Source organism: Hemitrygon akajei, chromosome 5 (genome assembly GCF_048418815.1).
Source record: "Hemitrygon akajei chromosome 5, sHemAka1.3, whole genome shotgun sequence".
NCBI classification, from domain to species: Eukaryota; Metazoa; Chordata; class Chondrichthyes; order Myliobatiformes; family Dasyatidae; genus Hemitrygon; species Hemitrygon akajei.
This window is the reverse complement of record NC_133128.1, coordinates 135,915,760-135,926,001: the sequence shown is the minus strand read 5'-3', so window position 1 is coordinate 135,926,001 and position 10,242 is coordinate 135,915,760. Positions and strand designations below refer to the sequence as shown.

General features: G+C 47.8%; 1 protein-coding gene across 3 annotated transcripts in view; it reads left to right on the top strand.

Moving 5' to 3' along the window:
- Nucleotides 1-209: 209 nt before the first annotated feature.
- Nucleotides 210-10,242, top strand: part of trak2 (trafficking protein, kinesin binding 2) — a 97,339-nt gene continuing 87,306 nt past the window's right edge. For 2 of the 3 annotated variants that reach the window (XM_073046576.1, XM_073046577.1), the window contains exon 1: nucleotides 210-364. The gene's annotated coding sequence lies outside the window, so the exon portion shown is untranslated. The remainder of the gene's footprint in view (nucleotides 365-10,242) is intronic. The other variant, XM_073046578.1, reaches the window with a different exon arrangement.

Genomic DNA, 10,242 nt, shown 5'->3' with positions numbered 1-10,242 from the left:
GCTCATCAGTTGAACTCCACCTACAGAAAGCAGAGTCTTTTGTTAAGTTCTTCCTCTCTTGAAAGGCACAGATACTTTCGCAAATGCCGGTAAATTGGTAACTAATTGGCTGGTGAGCTGAGCGAGCATCTTGCCAACTCGAGAAGAAAATGGGTTCGTCCGTCACCATGTGATGACGTCATCAGTATCGAGTAGGAGCGGCGAAGCTGGCGGTCGGAGGTTGATGACGCTGAGAGCGACAGACTGGCATCTGCGCTGGTTGCTAAGGCCCCGTCCTGCTTTGAAAGTCCTTCGGTGCCCGTGGCGGGATCTGACTAGCGATCCGAGACCGAGGACGGGACTGGTCGGAGGACAGAGTTGGATGGTGAGTGTCGTGAGTCGCAGGAAGGGATGAGGGAAGGCGTATGGGCGGCAATGAGCGAGGTCGGCACGGTCACCCGGTGTCGCTTTGTCACTGACCACTGACTCCCTGGTGCCTCCGCCTCCCCGCTGCTCCTCTGTTATTGCTCCCTCCCCAACTGTTCACCTTTATCCTCATCCCTAATGAGGATCCCAGGTAAGCCTTTTTTTTTAGGATGCATGCCGGAGCTCTCTCCCTCGCTGCCAAGGCTTTTACTAGTATCCTATTACCACACCCGCACCCCGTTAGCCACGCACATCCCAGACTTCTCTACCGCCCCCGCTCAACTAATTCGCTTTCCCTCCCCACACTTTCAACCCTCTCAGCGCCCGCAACTCATTTTCTAATTGCTCATCCTCTCCCGCCCTTCACTTTCGCTCTCACCACTGGTCACCTTCTGACCCCTCATTTCGCGCTCCACTCTCTGCTTCCTCTCAGCACCAACTTCTGCACTGCCCACCTTCCCTGGATGAGGAATCTAAATTGTGTCAGTAATTAAATCCTATCAAAGATATCACTGGATTGTTCTAATTTTTTTTACTGGTGTATTTTTAGTTTGCTCATTCTATATACACTGGAAGGATATGATTTTTCCATTTCCTGTTGATGTACAGTATATGTGTAAATTCTTAAATACAGGAACTCTAATGCACAGCAAATTGGAAAATTATTCTGAATCTGAAGGTGACTGTATTACTTGGAGGTTTTATGCATGGCATGTCTTACCATGGGATTCTTCAGTAATTACATATTAATCCTAAGTCTTAGCTTTGAGCAGACAATGTGATGTAATGGAGACAGTGATGCAGTTTTAAAAAGAGGCTTGTTTTTTGTTGACTGTAATATTGGAATAGGGGAAAGGGACCCATTTGACAGTCTGCAATTATCTAATTGAACTGGTTTTCTAGTCGGTGAGTGAGGGGAGCATCGATGTGTAGGGCGACTGGTTAAGGTATGTGTTGGAATGTATTCAAGCATGTTACAATCTTATTGATAACTAATGCTGATGAATTTATAGTCTGTGATGTAAGTGTGGGTGGAGTCATTGATGTTGCTGTTGTGTAGTCTTATCAGAACATTCTTATTATTTTTGATCTCATGGGAGGAATTCCAACTTGTGTTCACACAGAATTGTCAATGATGTGAGAAATGAATTCACGTTTTCTCAGATTATAATATTAGGAAAGCACCTTAAAAACCCTTAGATGTGTATATTAGTAGGACAGAATTTATCTGCAACAAGGGTAAAGAGTGATGAACAGGTATGACAGTGCTCAACCTGGGAACCGTATTGTTAGTGATGTGCTTTAAAATGATATTACTTGTATCAGAAAGGTGTTTTTCTTTGGATTTGTATTGTTTCAGATAATGAAAAACCAGACTTTCAATGTAGGAAGTGGGAGTTATAATTAGATGCCACTTTGTCTGGATTATGTCTTTCAATTTGGACAGTGAAGCTTATGGAATTACAGTACCACTTGAAGGCTGTCACATTGTTGAGCTCAGCCAAGGCACAGAAATTACAGGAGAGTTTTGAAGTTCACTCTTCCTTTTTTTACCCCTCTGCATTATACGCTGCTCTCATGCTTCATCGTCCATTTGTTCATTATGTACCATGTCATATGATATGGGTGATCATGGTCTTTCTATGACCATGATTGTTCTTGGCAAATTTTTCTATAGAAGTAGTTTGTTATTGCCACCTTCTGAGCAGTGTCCTTACAAGATGAGTGACCCAGCCATTATCAGTGCTCTTCAGAGATTGTCTGCCTGGTGTTAGTGGTTGCATAATGGACTTATGATATGCACCAGCAGCTCATATGACTGTCCACTATCTGCTCCCGTGGCTTCACGTGACCCTGATCGGGGAGCTTAGCAGGTGCTACACCTTGCAGGCTAGTGGATGGAAGGAAGGCCTTGCATCTCCTTTGGTGGAGACATATCTCCATGCCCCCACCCTCTTTCTTAACAGATGTATTGAACCAAGACCAAGGAACAGTTTGTGGACTTCAGGAGAGGGAAACCAGAGGTACATGAGCCAGTAATCACCGATGGATCAGAGGTGGAAAAGATCAGTAACTTTAAATTCCTAGATGTCACTATTTCAGAGGACTTGTCCTGGACCTGTCATATAAATATAATTGGAAAGGAAGCACAACTGCACCTTTATTTCTGCAGATGTCTGTGGAGTTTTGGCATGTTGTAAAAACCTTGGCAAGGTGGAAAGTGTGCTGATTGGCTGTATTACAGGCTGGCATGGGAACACCGTTGCCTTTGAGTGGAAAATCCTACAAAGGTAGTGAATTTGGCCCAGTACATCATGGTTAAAACCCTCCCAACCATTGAGCAAATCTACATGAAAAGCAGCGCAATCATCAAAGATCCTCACCACCCAGGGCATGCTGTTTTCTCATTTCTGCCATCAAGTAGAAGATACAGGAGCCTCAGGACCAAGTTCAAAAACAGTTACTTCCCCTCAGTCATCAGGCTCAAGGGGATAACACAAGGAGATAATTGTACTCATGCGACAAACAAGAGAAAATCTGCAGATGCTGGAAATCTGAGGAACACACACAAAATGGTGGAGGAACTCAGCAAGCCAAGCAGCATCTGTGGAAAAAAGTACAGTCAATATTTCGAGCCAAAACCCCTGTAGGACTGGAGAAAAAAAGTTGAGGAGTAGATAAGGTCTCTTTATCTTGTGATTTCATGCTCATTATTTATAATTGCATTTGCAGTTGGTTGCCCATTGACTCTGTTTACGTTCTGTAGATTTGCTAAGTATGCCCAGAGAGAAAGAGTATCGGTTGTATGTGGTGACATGTATGTACTCTGATAAATTTTACTTTGAACTCTGAACTTTAACCTCCATAGTGCTGCTCATCTGCCATTTTGTTCATTGATGTCTGTTGGTTTCCCCACAAATTAATGATTTATATTTATTTTTTTCATCAGTTTTCCCTTCCCTAACACTTTATCTTTGTTTAATTCCCCTATCTCCACTGCCTTTTTTCTCACAATTAATAGCATTCCTTTGTTTCCCTACTTGTCCCCTTAAAAATGTGCTTTATTAATCGAGCTTTTGATGACCCTTTGTCACTTTGACCCCCAGCCATTAGCAGGAGTGATGCACCATCAATAACTCACGCCGAGACTTAGGAAGTGAGATATCGGCTTTTATTGACTGAAGAACAACACTACATCCTGGGAAATGAGGGAGAGCAGCAGACCACAGTCGCCTTTATACAGGGGTCTGTGGGAGGAGCCACAGGGGCAGTCAGCAGGGTCTTGGGAGGAGCCACAGGAGCAGTCAGACAGGTATATCTAGTTCACCACATTCACCCCCCCTTTGTTTAAAAAAAATTCCCAAGCATATTTACAGGTTAAGTCGATCAGGTGGTCGAATCGTTCGCTGCGATCTACGTAGCTCCGGCTGCAATTGCACAGGAGCCGGAGGTGATGACGGCACAGGTGCCGGAGGTGGTGTGTGCTCCGGAGGCGGAGAGTGGGTTAATTCTGTCCCAACAGGAGGTGTCAGGGATCCCTCGCGTGTGAGCGAGGTCCCTGGAACAGACGCATACGGAGTCTGTGTGGGGCACGGTGCGCGCGGAGTCACCTCGGGTACAGGGTGCATAGTTACCGTGGAGTGCTCGGGGTAGTGGTCTGCTGCTCCGGCGGGCGCCAGGTCGCGGACAGAGACCGTGTCCTCCCGCCCATCAGGCAAGACCACGTAGGCATACTGGGGATTAGCATGCAGGAGGTGAACCTTCTCGACCAGTGGTGAGTACTTATTACTCCTCGCATGTTTACGCAGCAGCACTGGCCCCGGGGACGTCAGCCAAACTGGCAGGGTGGTCCCAGTGACAGACTTCCTGGGAAAAGAGAATAAGCGTTCGTGAGGGGTGGCATTAGTGGACGTACACAACAGGGAGCGGATAGAGTGGAGTGCCTCAGGGAGGACCTCCTGCCATCGGGAGACCGGCAACCCTTGTGACTTAAGGGCTAAAAGTATGGCCTTCCACACTGTGGCATTCTCCCTCTCCACCTGGCCATTCCCCCGGGGATTATAACTCGTGGTGCGACTAGTAGCTATGCCCCTAGCAAGCAGGAACCGGCGCAACTCGTCACTCATAAAGGAGGACCCTCTATCACTGTGGACATAGCAGGGATATCCGAACAGAGTGAAGAGCTGGCGCAGGACTTTTATGACCGACGTGGTAGTAGTGTCGGGGCAGGGAACGGCAAAGGGGAATCGCGAGTACTCGTCAATAATACTGAGAAAGTAGACATTGCGGTCGGTGGAGGGAAGGGGGCCCTTAAAGTCAATACTCAGTCGCTCAAAAGGGCGGGTGGCCTTGACAAGCTGCGCAGTGTCAGGACGGTAGAAGTGCGGTTTGCACTCAGCGCAGATCTGGCAGTCCCTGGTCATCGTCCTGATGTCCTCCAGGGAGTACGGCAGGTTCCGGGCTTTAATGAAATGATAAAACCGGGTGACCCCCGGGTGGCAAAGTTGGGCATGAAGGGCATACAGCTGGTCGAGCTGGGCACTAGCACACGGTCCCCGGGATAGGGCATCAGACGGTTCATTGAGCCTGCCAGGCCGGTACAGGATATCGTAAGTATAGGTGGAGAGTTCTATTCTCCATCGCAAAATTTTATCATTTTTGATTTTGCCCCGCTGTTGGCTGCTGAACATGAACGCAACCGAGCGCTGGTCAGTCAGCAAGGTGAACCTTTTGCCGGCGAGATAGTGCCGCCAGTGCCGAATAGCTTCCACTATGGCTTGGGCTTCTTTCTCCACCGTGGAGTGCCGAAGTTCAGAGCCTTGAAGGGTACGAGAAAAAAACGCCACTGGCCTGCCTTCCTGATTGAGGGTAGCAGCCAGCGCGACGTCAGAGGCGTCACTCTCTACTTGGAAGGGAATGGTCTCGTCTACCGCATGCATCGTTGCTTTGGCAATGTCCCCTTTAATGCAGCTGAAGGCCGCGCGGGCCTCGGCAGAGAGGGGAAAGGTGGTAGACTTGACCAGGGGGCGGGCCTTGTCCGCGTAATGGGGAACCCATTGGGAGTAATAGGAAAAAAAACCCAGGCACCGCCGGAGGGCCTTGAGAGTAGTGGGAAGAGGGAGTTCTAACAGGGGGCGCATACGGTCGGGGTCAGGGCCAATGACCCCGTTCTCCACGGCATACCCAAGGATAGCGAGTCGTGTGGTTCTGAACACACACTTGTCCTTGTTATAAGTGAGGTTCAAAGCATTGGCCACCTGGAAAAAACGTTGGAGGTTGGCGTCATGGTCCGACCAGTCGCGACCACAGATGGTGATGTTATCTAGATAGGGAAATGTGGCCGTCAGTTTGTACTGGTCCACCATCCGGTCCATCTCCCTCTGGAAGACTGAGACCCCATTTGTGACACCAAATGGGACGCGCAGAAAGTGATAGAGCCTGCCACCCGCCTCGAAGGCGGTGTAAGGGCGGTCCTCTGGGCGGATGGGGAGCTGGTGATAAGCGGATTTCAGATCAATTGTCGAGTACACCTTGTACTGAGCTATCTGGTTGACCATATCCGCGATGCGGGGTAGGGGGTACGCGTCAAGCTGCGTGAATCTATTAATGGTCTGGCTGTAGTCCACAACCATCCTATTTTTCTGCCCAGTCCGAACAACGACCACCTGGGACCGCCATGGGCTTGTGCTTGGCTCAATGATCCCCTCCCTGAGCAGCCGCTGCACCTCTGAATGAATAAAGGCCCTGTCCCCCGCACTGTACCTCCTACTTTTAGTTGCCACAGGTTTACAGTCGGGGGTCAGGTTGGTGAACAGCGATGGGGGAGGGATCTTGAGGGTGGAGAGGTTGCAAATAGTGTCAGCAGCACAGCTATCGGCATGGTGCTGGGCGGGATGTGTGGTTCGGTGTGTATGTGTGTGTGGTAACGGAGTATATGGCGAAGTCCCACCAAACTGAGGATTCCTGACAGTGAGCGGTGGGAGAGGCCCGTCATATGCCATAGTCACACTTTCGAGATGGCTCTGGAAGTCCAGCCCCAATAGCACAGGTGCGCACAGCCGAGGCATGACCAGGTACGCAAAGTTCCGATATTCTGTGCCCTGCACCACCAATGTCGCTACACAACCCACCCGGATGTCTGTGGAATGCGACCCTGAAGCCAAGGTGATCTTCTGACGGACCGGCCGTGTCACGAGTCCGCAGCGTTTCACTGTGGCCGGGTCAATAAAACTCTCAGTGCTGCCCGTGTCAAACAGGCAGCTAGTCCTGTGCCCCTCCACCAGGATGTCCATCATCGACCTTGCGAGCTGGTGCGGAGCGCTTTGATCGAGGGTCACGGAAGCCAGTGTTGAACGGGGCGTGTCGGGGGCGGGGCCTGGTGACGACGGCAAAGTTGGCCGCTCACATCCGGGCATGCAAGATGGCGAGGCGGGGGCGGGGCCTGGTGACGCAGGCAAAGATGGTTGTCCACATCCGGTCATGCAAAATGGCGGCCCCCAGGTATCAGACGCAGCGCTGCTCGACCCCGGGCGCAGTTTAGACTTACATACTTTGGCGAAATGGCCCTTCTTCCCACAGCTGGAACAAGTCGCTTCGCGCGCCGGGCAGCTGTTTCTGGCATGTTTCAGAAGCCCACAAAAGTAACAGAGTTTCATACCTGGCGAATTCGTGGGGTTTGAGATACCGCGACTGGCAGCGGCGTTGGCGAATTCGCTCGGAACCGGGGAATCACGCGGCTGGACCTCTTCGGCGTACAGCTGCGCAGCCTCTATCGAATCGGCCGTCTCTATCGCGGAGCGTAAGGTAAGATCAGCCTTTTCCAGCAGCCGCTGGCGGATACACACTGACCGGACCCCAGTCACAAAAGCGTCTCGGACCAAGAGTTCCTTATGCTGTTCTGCTGTGAGCGCTTGGCAGTCACAAGCCCGCGCGAGTGCCTGTAGTTCGCGGAGAAATTCAGCAGTCGACTCCGTAGGGCGCTGTTTTCGTGTTGCCAAGCGGTGCCGTGCATAAACTGGATTTACTGGCCGCAGGTACTGTCTTTGGAGGGCGGCAAGCGCCTCCTCGTAGGTGGATATGTCCCTGATGAACGAATAAACTTTTGGGGCGACCCTCGAGAAGAGAAGTTTGTGCCGAACAGCCGAGTCGGTGGCACGAACCTCCTCTAAGTACGATTGGAAGCACACCAGCCAGTGTTCAAAGGCAAGAGCTGCTCCAGGGTCTTGGGGGTCCAAGTCTAGGCGTTCTGGGCGTAAAGCGGTTTCCATGTTGTAACTTTCAGTCAATAAAATTGATGCACCATCAATAACTCACGCCGAGACTTAGGAAGTGAGATATCGGCTTTTATTGACTGAAGAACAACACTACATCCTGGGAAATGAGGGAGAGCAGCAGGCCACAGTCGCCTTTATACAGGGGTCTGTGGGAGGAGCCACAGGGACAGTCAGCAGGGTCTTGGGAGGAGCCACAGGAGCAGTCAGACAGGTATATCTAGTTCACCACAAGGAGGTACCATAACATTAGGACAAGAACAAAGAGAAATACTTCGATTTGGCATTTTCATATTGTTTGATTGCATTCCTACAAAGGATGTTGTATATTAAAGGCACCATAAAAATCCAGGTCTTTGCTGTTAAGGAGGCAGATACTATTGAAATATATATCTATAATTTATTTCAATGTGTATTAACTTCAAGTTTATTGCCATTCAATCATACACATGTATAACACCAAATGACCTCAAGGTGTTCAACACAGAACTCTAACTCGCACACAACACATAAAGCAATATTGCTACAAATAAACTAACAAATAATAAGGTGCATTACAATATACAGTACAAATAAGGTGCATTTCAAAAAGTAAATACTATAATGCTACTGGCTCTTCATACGTTATGGGACCTGAGTGGTGGCAGGGAGTTCAGTGGACTTTTGACCTCGTGGGAAGAAGCTGTTTCCCATCCTAACAGTTCTCATCCTAATGCAACGGTACCTCCTGCCTGATGTAAGGGGTCAAAAAAGATTGTTCAATGGATGGGAGGTATCACTGACAGTGCTAAGGGCCTTGCGTGTGCAGCACTCCTGATAAATATCTCTCATGGGTGGAAGGGCGACCTGATGATCCTCTCAGCAGATGCCTTGCAATCCCCAAATCAAACAGTGATGCAGCCAGTCAGGACACTCTTGATGGTGCTCCTGTAAAAATTGGTTAAAATGGGAGTTGGGTGTGGGGGGGGGGGGGGGAGGTGGGGAGCCTCATTCACCTCAATCTCCCAGGATGTGGAGACACTCCTGTGCTTTTTTGACCAAGAGGTGATGTTGAGAGACCAGGTGAGATCATCTGTTATGTGCACTTCCAGAAACTGCTCCTTACTTTCTCCATGGAGGGGCCGTGTGTGTGCAGTGAGGAGTAGTCACTCTGCACTTTCCTAAGATCCACAATCATCTCTTCGGTTTTGCCCAAGTTGAGACTCAAGTTGCTGTGCTCACACCATTTTACCAACTGCTCTAGCTCCTCACTGTACACTGTCTAATCGTTGTTGTTGATGAGGCTAACCATAAGACCTATGATCTTTCTGTACATTGCAGTGTACTCTATATTAAGAGGGAATCTTGATTCTAAGGCATTGCACTCTGTCACAGTTCACTTTAGTCAGTCAATTATTAAAGTTCACAATATGATAACATCTTCTGTTAAACTGAAGATAAGTAATTCCACGGACTGAATTTATGACATGAAGTGCTCTTAACAGATGTGATTTGTTCCTTGCAATCACTTATAATTTGCACTCCGCTCCTTCATGTTTTGTGTGAAATCATTTTGTTTTCCTGTTTCATTGTCATTTTACACAGTGAATTTTGTCACTTGGTTCTCTGCTAGCGCTGGACCTGAAGCTTGTGTGGATTTTTTTTAGGTGTTCTCTGGATCCTTTCCCAGCTAATTTTACTTAACAGCCTTAATTTAATCATAAATCCTTGGCCATTACTTTTAATGCTCTGATTAGTGAGGTACACTTTTGTTAAAATATTCTTTTTCCATCCCATACACTTAAATCTTCCAGTAGTACATTTATTAATTTTCTTATTGCACACAACAGTGTTGAAGTCTATTCACTGCTAAACTGGATGCCAGGGAATTTGCACTTAATCTCTTAATTTGGTAGTGTAGTATTGAATTGAACATAAGGTGCATATTCTTTTAATGCAGTAACTTGATCTACCAAGTTAATGTCCTTGGTGAAAGGGCAGCCACATGTTTGAATGAAATGAATGTCTGAAGAAGAATGCTTGCTGTAAATTGACTGTGTTGCTTTTGTAGGCATGTTGTTGATACTTGATGGAATTTACAGGTTGAGGCAGGATTTGCTTTGTTTAATTTGGTCATTTGGGTCATTGTGCGTAATCAATAAACAGATCATTGCTTTGCTTTGGTGTATGCATTTTTATACAGGAAAGCTGCATCACATTTCTCTTAAACCCAGAGAAACTGAGCACAAATTTAACAGCGTGTTTGTGATCAATCAGCATGAGCATCAGAATGAATAGTTTTTTTTGTACCTTTTTGTATCATAAAATCATAAAATTGAGTATGAGACAAAGAAATCTAGGAGAATAGATGAGTACAAGGGGATAAATTGTTATAACTGCAAGCGCTGGTAATATAGGATGAAAATGGAAAATACAGTATAGAAAATCCTCACCAGGATAGGCAATGCCCGTGGAAACAGAAACAGAATTAATGAGTCAGGTTGGAGACCATTTACAGAACGGAGAAGGTGAGAAAATAAAGCAGATGCTGGAAATCCAAGCAACATACACATACAATGCTAGAGGA